General features: G+C 32.4%; 1 protein-coding gene across 2 annotated transcripts in view; it reads left to right on the top strand.

The window, feature by feature from the left end:
* The first annotated feature begins 861 nt into the window (after window positions 1-861).
* Window positions 862-11320, top strand: part of ttk (zinc finger and BTB domain-containing protein ttk) — a 91390-nt gene continuing 80931 nt past the window's right edge. The window contains exon 1 of one of the 2 annotated variants that reach the window (XM_065512794.1): window positions 862-1246. The gene's annotated coding sequence lies outside the window, so the exon portion shown is untranslated. The remainder of the gene's footprint in view (window positions 1247-11320) is intronic. The other variant, XM_065512816.1, reaches the window with a different exon arrangement.

Genomic DNA, 11320 nt, shown 5'->3' with positions numbered 1-11320 from the left:
CTTTACCCTGCTCTGTTAATTGTTACGGGAAACGTCATTACAAAAGTCATTGTCGTGCTGATGGTGATTTGTATTTGGTTTTGAAACATTGTTAGCTTTTTGCCTTTGGCAACAAATCAAATTCGCGCGGATCAAAAACAACAAAATTAAACAGTGAGTGTTCGTTCAATTGTATCTCTGCAACAACTCTATACAAGTGCCGGTGATTGAGTGCTGAGTGTGTGTGTTTGTGTGTAAAAATTATTTGCTCTCCTGCTAGGTTCGTGTTTTTTTGTCTTCTTATTTCTACCTCCTTCTTTACCTCATGCTCCCCAACATCCCTTTAACCTAACAAAACATACTTATACATTTTGCTGTTGTTTGTTTTTGTTTTGGGGAGGCTCTCCTCGGTTTTAAGTTTCAACACATTATTGCTTTGATTGTTGCTGTTGTTGTTGTTATTATTAATTTTAAGCTTTCGTTGTAGCTTCGTGTAGAGTCGTAAGTCAGTAAATTCACCCAACGTTGAACGACGACTCTACTCTAGGTACATTTTTGGGGTCGACAACGTAGACAAACAACAACAACAATAACATAAACAAATTGCAAAAACAAACAACTACAAAAACAAAACAAATCAAAACGAACTTAACTAAACTAAACGAACAGAATACGAGCCAAGACCCAACCAACAATCAGGGACACCACACTAATGTTTAGTATTTCATATCCCTACGTTTCAGTACGATTTCGAGGTTGTTTGCCGCTGGTGCGGTTGTTTATTTAAAAACCATATGATTTATTTTTTTCTTTTTCTAAAAACTTTTTTAAAAAACAACAACAACAACATTTATTACAACAAAACAACATAAATATTCATAGGTACCTATGATGTTGAAATAATTTTGCACAATCAAACATATTTATGCTAAAAAAAACTTTTATTGGAATAAAAAAAAACTAAAAATAAAAACAAACAAAATTTATGGATTTATTAAAAGCAAAAACAAATGCAACTTGTTATTTTCATAACAAAACAAAAAAAATTTATATAATCTTTAAAAAGAATCTCACCAATAAAATAACCATTAAAATTAAAGAAAAAAGAAAAGTATAGAAAAAGTGTTAAGGTGTTTCAAATCTCAGTTTAACCATAATAAACAAAGTTTAAACTTTAAACCACAAACAAATCTCAAAATCTTATTTTATGTAAATTGTTCCTGGATTTCTACATCATTTTCTGTATATTGTTAATTGACTTCACCAGGTAAGTTGAATACAATTTTCTTGGTATGAATTATTATTTTTTTTTATTTTTCTTGGATTTGTAATTTAATTTTTCCAATGAACCATCAATATTTGTCCCAGTCACCAGACCCCCCTTTATTAAGTTACAGTGTTGTCAATTTAGCTTATTTGTCTTTATTAGAAAGTTTTTTTTTTTTGCTGGCTGTTAGCCAAACTATTGATGTCTTGTGAAATAAACTGATTATAAACAATTTGTATTCATTGATTTATTTTTTTTGGTCTAAACAACAATTTTTTGTGATTATTTTAAAGGAGATTTTTGTTTAAGTTTCAAAGAATTTTAGAAACACAAACTGTGTTATTTCTCCCTGTTTAAACCCTGTCTATACCTGATAATTTTTTATCATGATAAACGCCAAAATGGTTGACAAGCTAAAAAAATTATCAAGTATAGTTTCCATTTATTAGTATTATTGCTTCGTTATGACACAATTGTTAGTGATTTTGCACAGACAACTTTGTCTTGACAACAAACGTCATTAATAAGTTATGATAAAAATTTGTCAATAGACATGGAGGAAGGCTCAAAATTCCTAGTCTGTGGTCGGCTAGTTTTTCGCAGTTTCGCAGTCCGTATGTGTCGAATCGATCAAAATCCAATACTTAAGATATATAGCCTTCACCTTAATAGAAAAAAATTGTGTTTTTAATGTAAAATATTTAAATATTTAACCGTTATATTGAAAATGTCGGCTAATATCTCCGAAATATGAGCAGAAGCAGAGTCGTATTATACACTAATTTAAAGAGCCTAATGTTTTGGCAATCAACTAACTTTATCGAGATGTTCCTAAACAAGTAAAAGAGCTTTATTCGGCCGTGCCGAATCTTATATACCCTTTACCAAATTATACTTCAAAATAAAAATTTTAAATATTTTTAGGTAAACAAAATTTATTTTTTTTCCAGTGTTTTTTTTAATTTTCTGGAAAAAAAAATTTTCGAATTGTTTTTTTTTTGTTTTTTAAATTTTTTTTAATATTTAGCGAAAAAAAATTCGGTTTAAAAAATATTTTTCCGATTTTGACCCATTGTAGGTCCAACTTACTATGGTCTTATATACGTCGTTGCAAAGGTCTTTGACATACATATCTATCATTAGATATCCATATTGTTTATATTGATGACATAGTAATTCAGATTTAGGTCAAAAATAGATCTAAAGTCGAGGTTGTCCTGTTTTTTTCCTTATATCTCAACCATTTGTGTATCGATTTTAAATAGCAACCGAGCCGGAAGAATTCCGGAGATATTGATGTATGAATCGTGTATGTAAGTTATTTGGGGCCTTCGTAAAGTTGATTTCAACAGACAGACAGAGGGAAATGGAAACGACTCCGCTATCTATAAGGATCCAGAATATATATACTTTATAGGGTCGGACAATTATATTGTGGAAATTACAAACGGAATGACAAACTTATATACACCCTTGTCAAGAAGGTGAAGGGTATAAAAAGTCGATTTAAAGTCTTTTAAAACATAATTTCATTCAAATGTTGGCCTATGCTGTAAGTGGTCCATTCGGAAGGTCCAATTTTTGATGACTCTTTCCAGCATTGCTACCTGTAGCTCTCGAATTATGCGCTTGATCATAGTCTCATACACTCTCTGCTAAAGCCGCAATATTCTCCTAAGTACAGGCTGAAATGGAAATGAAGAACATTTCTCACAGAACGCTAATTTTCAAAATACAGCTTAATAATTTGTAGCGGTTGTTACGGTATGAGGCTTTCCATGGTGAACTGTGAGACAATACTGAATAAATATAACATGACAGTATGACACCAGGCACTCGTGATCTGTGAAAAAGCAAACAAATGAAAAGCACTCTAAATCACCCTATAATGTCCATATAAAGAACTTAATACCCCAGATATAGGCAAACATATGTGCAAATTTAAGCCATGTAAAGTAGACCAAATAGTTATATTATTTTCGTATTTTTTTTTATATCGCGGCCAATTTATATGATTCAGACACAGACAATTTAGAGAGTATTTATGACACAATTCCAAACAAATTAATTTCCGATAGATTTGAATGTTTTGCTCACAATATTCCAATGCCCTCTCACTCATATGAGTGACATTGTCGAATTTCTTCCCATTCTGGGGCCCGGCATTCCAAGCTGGGATTTAATAGCAGCCTAATTATCAGTATAAATTATAATATTCCTATCAGATAACTTTTAGTCAATTTGCTGCTATTTGATTGCTGACACTTCATTCGATGATTCCTTCAACACACACAATTCAGAAATTATTTTTGACATATGTATTTCCGTGATATTATTCATTTGGGATATCTCGTTTAGAGTCGATGGGCATTCCAACCAGAGATTTATTAGCAGCCTAATTATCGGTATAAAATCGGATATCCCGGCCAGATAGGCTTTATTAAATTTTCTGCCCGTTTGATTGTCGACACTTCAACTTAATGAATACTGCATCCCTAACTCCTCAATGAAGATGACATCTCCAAATCTCCCTGTTATTTTGGAAGCATTTGAAGTTACGAGATCAGCATGGACGTTTTTCATACATCTTAGAAATAAAGGTACAAACATGTGTCTTGAAGAAGGGATTTGGAATACAATAGTCAACATTATCAGAGGGAATAAGTAAGACTTCCAGTAACTTAGCATGTCCCCTCGAGCGTTGGTTCAATTTGCTGTTTGTACTGAGTTTCACTGCAGTCCAAAAGTTCGACAGATAATCCGTTCTACAATGTAAATAACAGCTTGTTTGGTACTGTTCATATAGCACCCGTTATAGGGAGTATCCTCGATCTCAAGACTCCTCCACATTGTCGGAGAGTATCATAGGAGCTGTTGAGGATACATCAACTTCCAGTATCTTAGTATGTCCCTCGAGAGGTTTCTTCAATTTGCTATTTGCACTGAGTCAGACTGCAGTCCAAAAGTTCGACAGGTAGTCCATTCTACAATGTAAATAACAGCTTGTTAGGCACTGTTCACATAGCACCCGCTATTAGGAGTATTCTCGATCTCGATCTGAAGACACTCTCAAGAAGTGATCGATTCATATCCTACGTTGTCAGAGAATTTCTTGGGAGCTTTTACGATGAATCAATGCATTTTTTCTCCTATGCGCTTTGTCAAATTGAATAAGTGATATATTCAGACAACAATTCAATGGATATTCTAATGAAAAATTCCTCAACGAATACTCCAAATAGAGAACAATTTAACGAATATTATAAATATACGACCAGTATTACAAAGAAAGAATTATTGGGTTTATGACTTAAAAATGCGCAATTTTTTAAATTTGTAGCATTTATTTTGAAACATTTGTACATATAAATTAATTCAAAGTATTAGCCATTAACAGCTATGACCTTATTCCATCATTCTGGCAACATATGGATTCCGATCCAAAAGAACTACTCATCTTTTAAGGCCACTGTTTCAAAGTGAATCGTATTCCAGAAAGAGAGTTCTGCATCGATCGTAACAAATAGTAGTCGGACGGGGCACGGTCTGCTATGGATATTTGGCTTCGTTCACGTATGATCTTTTACGCTTCGGGTTATCGCAATGGATTCATTTTTCATCGCAAGTAATAATTCGGTACAAATTTTTTTTTTAGAGCTTACAAGCCTCATTTCAGACGTTCCAAATCGTCTTTCAAGGTCTCTCAATTTCAATTCGTATTCTACCCATTTTCCCTGCTTTTGGATGATTTCTGCTGCTCGCAAACGTTTTGAAATTGCTGCTTGAGTAGCTCCCAATGATTTTGTAAGCTCTTGTTGATTTTAACAACAATCTTCATAGAGAAATGCCTCCAATTCTTGGTCCTTAAACTTTTTTGGTTGGCCTGGTCCTCCGTGACAAAATCACCACTTATGAACTGCTCAAACATATATATCGCACGTTAAAACCGATGTAACACATTCAAAATAAGCTTTGGTGAGCAAACGGTGTCCTTCACAGCCACTTTTTTTAATTAAAAAAGTAAAGTAAAACTTCGCACATATGACAAAATCCGACATTTTCGAAGCAAAACTTTGTTGTTTACACTCTAATGTTCAGTAACTAAGTGAGAATAAATGACAGATATTGCAAAGCTCTTCAAAATTACCCTTCAAAATGACATATCTGAAAAAACTCGTTCAAAAGATACGCCAAGGTGAAATTTGACAAGAATTCTATTCAGGAAACAATTCAAGCAGTATTAATTTTAGAAAACATTTCAACCAGTAGTCTAAAGATAAAACTATTCTAAATAGGAAACAATTGAACATGTAGTTATTCTAGTAAGAAAACGATTCGATGATAAACAAGTAAGAGAGCTATATTCGGCTGTGCCGAATCTTATATACCCTTCACAAAATTATACTTCAAAATACAAATATTAAATATTTTTTTTCCAAGTTGTTTTTTTCATTTTTTGAAAAAAAAAATTTCGAATTGTTATTTTAAAATTTTTTTAAATTTAAAATTTTTTTTTTTATTTTTTTAAATTTAAAATTTTTTTTTTTAAATTTAAAAAAAAAAAATTTTGGTGAAAAGAAATCGGGTTAAAAAATATTTTTTCCGATTTTGACCCATTGTAGGTCCAACTTACTATGGTCTTATATACGTCGTTGCAAAGCTCTTTGAAATATCTATCATAAGATATCCATATTGTCTATATTTTTCCCCAAATTTCAGCCATTTGTGAACCGATTTTGCTGATTTTAAATAAATAGGAAACTTCTAGAAAGCATGTCTGACAGAATTATGTATTGAAGATTTGGATCCCGAAGATATCTGGGGTCTTCAGAAAATTCATTTCAACAGACGGACAGATTGACAGACTTGGCTTAATCGACTCCGCTATCTATAAGGATCCAGAATATATATATTTTATAGGGTCGGAAAATTATATTGTGGAAATTACAAACGGAATGACAAACTTATATACATATATCCTTCTCACGAGCGCGAAGGGTATAAAAATTACACCAATAACGATTAAAACAGAGAACTATTTAACCAGTATTACAGATAATAAATCATAAATCCATCAAATGTTACAAGATCGTCACATTTTAAATCATTTTGCAACATTTTTAAGTATCAAAATCCCTGTTAGCAAGACAGTGAAGGGAACATAAGAAATTTTGGAGAGCTTGTTCAAAATCATAAAGCCTCTGCAGAAACAGATGTTCGCTCCATGTCAAATGGTCAATTGGAATCATAGATCTATTATGTAAATCAAGCACGTTACATTATTTTCTCAAAATCCTAACCAGGAACTAATTATTTCAAAGTTCTGCCTATCGATCCATGAAACTGTGGTATGTGAACAAAACAACACACATTATGTCATGTTATTTGCTTAGTATACAGAATTAAACAAATTTATGTTAAAGAAAATCTAATAATTCTTTCTTTGTTAGAGTTCATTTAAGCTGCTCCCCTTTTTCTTTCCAAAGCAATAATTTTCACAACTACAAGACACAAATTGAATCCATACAAAACAAAATACATACATGCTAGTAAGTATCTACAAATAGGAACAAAAAGAAAAAAACTATGTACAATACTTACTAGTATAATGAATAAATGATCAATGCCGTTTATTCTGAAACATATGAACAGCATTACGTTCGTAATGCATCACTGATCTTTTGCGGTTTGTGAACAAAATGATGAACTAAATAATGGCTGGGGAGGTTATAATGAAAGGGGAAAAGGGTTTTTTTGTGGCACAAACGACGTAAATACAATAAAAAAATAGAGATACATATAATAAAATCTAATAAAAATGACAAGGGAATAGAAATCATGGATAATTAAAATTATAAAGAAAAAAAGAAATCTATTAAATTATGGAAAAAAGGGTCAATTGTTTGAGGGGTGGCCAGCCAGTAATGGGGGCTAACGCAATATAAATATGATGTGGCAACATTTATTGTTTAAGTTAATTTCAAACAGTTGGCATTTGCTTTGTAGGAGTCAAAGTAATTTTTAGAATAAATAATTTCTCAGTAACTTTGTATTTACTATAGTAGTAGTGTTGTTGTTGTTATTTTCCATAAAGCGTGTGAGTGTAAATTTACTTACAAAACGATCGACCAACCAACCAACCAACCACCTGTTGTAATCGTAAACAAATCATTTTAAACATTTTTCCTTACAAAGAAATATGCAAATTTGTTTGGTTTTTTATAAAATAAATAAATAAAACTAAGAGAGATAAAAATATTTCTTAAACTATTTGTATAGTTTGCTTTAACCTATATTTGTATTAACATTTCAAATAAAAAAAAACAAGCGTTTGTTATTAATATTTATCGATTAGTTATTATAACTTGAGAAATCCCAACAATTCGCAACCATAATAAATCAAAAAACATTCATTAACACACACTTTTTTCTGAAATAAAAAAAATACTCACCTAAAAACCTTAAAGAGCAAGAGCAAGAGTTTCTTAACAATAAATCTACTCAAATTAATAGAAAAAAATAGAAATGTTTTTTTAATGTATCTAAAGAAAGAGCATTATAACGGTTTCCATTTACTGTTGTTTATATCTTTGAAAAGAAAATATGTAAACAATTAACAGTTATACATTATATTCATGAAAAAAAATACCTACTCGAGTATTTTTGTACTACACTAAAATGTCGACACCTATACTAATGAAGGCAGCAACATTTAGTCGGTGTTGCCAAAAGTGAATACATCGAAGTTAGAATCGTATCTGATACTCTTCAACTCATTGACTTTTCCTCAATTTCCTCTGCAGAGATCATTGTATTCAACATCCAATATCAACATGCAATGGCGAGATCTAATCGTATTATTGTATGTCCAATCGTATAGTGTTATCCCATGCTGCATAGGTTCTGAAGTTTGGAAACAACATGTCAGAATCGAACCTAATATTCTTCTACGAAGAACCAGCACGAAATTTACAGGAAACTTTTAATATTCTTAATATCTGCATTGGATTAATCCGCGAAAACGTTTAATAATGATTATTCATAACGCCTTTCATTACAGATTTTTCATCAATCTCCTCTTGAGAGCTCCTTAGCACATCATTGTACTCAATATCAACATCCAATGATGATTATTGCCTTTGAAAATAAAAAAAAATATCAATCCCTGAAGAAGTTGGAAAAAATACCAACGAAACGTCGGTTATGTTAAAAATGAGATATATAATCTTTTATTTGCATAAAAGCCATTGACCCTTAGTCAACTAGATTTTTTGCTAGTTTTTTTTTTGGAAAAAATCCCTTTTTTTCTTTTTAAGTTATCTAAAAAATGTTTAAGAATTTATACTGTTTGAAAAGCTAACTTAATTTTAAATGAAAAAAAATTTAAAAGTTTTTGATACCGAGGAGACCAGGTCTATCCAAAAGAAAACCCCTTTTTTATTGTAAAATTCAATTTTAGGGAAAAATTCTTAAACCGCATGGTTGATATCAAAATATAGGAACCCATGGGCCGACATGTTCTTAATTATTTTGTAAACGCTTCAGATAAACCCGACCCTGGTATGGATATATAGCAAAAAAACTAAAATTTTTTTTCAAAATTCGAAGTTGTTTCCCCAGGAAAGACTTTTCGATGACAGTTGTAACAACAAGAACTGCCTTTATGGCAAACTCAGTCATTCAGGGTGGCATCTACTTGCCTAATGTGAAAGGGGTCATAGAGTTAAATATTTTATTGGCGGTTACATCCCAGCAGTTCTAGCAGACTGTCCCGAATAGTGATTTTACCTATAACTTAGTTACATAACAAGCTACGTGTCGACATATTTTAACACGTGCTTGTCCTAAGCATGGTGTCAATTGATCCTGTCATCCAGGACAGGAGACTGTCTGCAGGAAGCGCTTGGCGATCTCTCATCCTGGGCAAAAACTAACGGGTTCCATCGAAGACAGAATTTTAATTTGACAGAACTTTAATTTGTCAAAATTAGGTCACATTAGGATACTGTATGAGGCAGGTCTTATCGGCCAGGACATCGTTCCATCTGGAATTTCTGATCATAGGGTCGCGATATTCAACTTCGGTGGCTTACCCCCAATAGAGTTTCCCAGTAGGGATAATTGGGTTGGATCCGATAAACTGTTCGATGGGGGTGCAGTTTTCATTGACGGTTCCAAGATGGATTCTGGTACAGGGACCGGGGTTTATGTGGTCGACAAGGATATCAAACGTTCATATAGACTGTCTAGCGAGTAGATCTTCGCAATCTAGAAAGCCACATAGTTGATAAAGGTACACTTCAGTGAGGGGTCTGTAGTGACTATATACGTAGACAGTCAGGCGGCACTAAAGGCTCTGGAATGCCATTTAATACACTCCAGCTTAGTGGAAGACTGTAGGAGAGCTCACGAGGAGTTTTTGGTACACTACTCTATAAGATTGTGTTTAGTAGCGGGGCACTGTGAAATACTACAGAGAAATATATGTCACTATTACAGGCTGATATTTGAAAGATTCCGTGACTCATCCAAGCAGTTCTGGAGCATTAGGACGGATTTCAAAGTGTCCAGGGCCTTTTTGGCAAAAGTGAATGTAAATGCAACCAAAACACTGAGTTGGATAGATGTAGCCTCAGGATTCTAGTAGGAGTGATAACCGGTCACTGCTCAATAGGAGCCTTAATAGGTAAATGGGATAATCTCTATGCAGATTTGGATTCTTCTTTTTCACATTATTTCTTCAATATATATGACTCTTGAAGAGAAACGCAACGTACCTTATGGTCTCCGAGTGGAAAAGCATACCCCTTCCAAACTAATCTAAACTATATCGGTTACATAGAGTTAGTTACCTTACTAGCTACCTAACTGGTTACTTGACCAGCTACATAACTAGTTATTTTAACATTTACGGGTGCCAGTTAAAAAGATATATCATAGACAGCCTAATAACAGATGGCGTGTGAAGAAACCTTCCTCCGACAATTATCCAATATACAATCTGATGGATAAAATAACTAAATAGGTTTCTAAAGTGTAGTACAAAATAAACATTTAAAGTGGCTACATTCTAGTTTACTTAGAGGCACTAAAGTGACAATTGACTTTACGCTAGATTACATAGGATATATAAAGAAATCAATTGACTTCTCTCTGCACTACAAAAAGCACATACAGTGGTGGCCACCAATTTAAGACAAATACTTGCATTTTTTTCGTCAACTGAATTTTAAGTGCGATAGAGCCAAAATAAAAGGACCTCATAGGTTATGAAATCTATTATTAATGTTTCTAGTTTCTGAAAAATGTTTGGAAAAATAGGTAAAACATATATGGACAAAGATATGTGGAAATACGTTGACCCACCTCAGCGAACATCCGCTGTTAATAACATGATATGACCGAAACTAATGGAACTAAAAATACGAAATTTGGTCCGAATATTTTATAATAATAAAATTATAATGATATAAATGTGAGAAAATATGTTTATTTAAAAAAAAAATTTGTTGGTCAAGTTGTAGAAAAATTTTATGTGAATAAAACACACTTATGTGTTAAAACAGTCCTCATGCATACATACATATTTGTGGAAATATTTGAAAAAATAATTGACAATTACATGGAATTTAGCAAACAATTTTTGTCTTAAATTCCTGGCCACCACTGTATGTGTCAAATGACCCAAAAAATATGAATTAGAGTTAGCCAAGTGATCGGACATTAAGGACAATTACTGTCTATAAGGGATACCTACATTGACTACTTTCTTAACTGCTGGGATAGTTATTTAAAAACCTCTAACTTGCCTTTAAGTTCGTAATAGTAAAAGTTAACTTTAATAGAAAAGGGTACCCTTAAAGTTAACCCTTAAAAATTGTAATAATGGCCCTAAAGCTATTTTCAGTGATCACTACACACCTTTTTGTTTTTAAATTGATTTTAGAGTAAGTAGGTAGTATGGCAACACTGACCACCATATAAACTGTAAATAAATAGATACAAGATGACTGTCATCAATTCAAAACAATAACAAAGCTAAAAAAAGCACATTCACACAAAAAACATAAAAAC

This window comes from Calliphora vicina, chromosome 1 (genome assembly GCF_958450345.1).
Source record: "Calliphora vicina chromosome 1, idCalVici1.1, whole genome shotgun sequence".
In the NCBI taxonomy this organism is placed as follows: domain Eukaryota; kingdom Metazoa; phylum Arthropoda; class Insecta; order Diptera; family Calliphoridae; genus Calliphora; species Calliphora vicina.
This window is presented reverse-complemented; position numbering and strand designations above follow the sequence as displayed.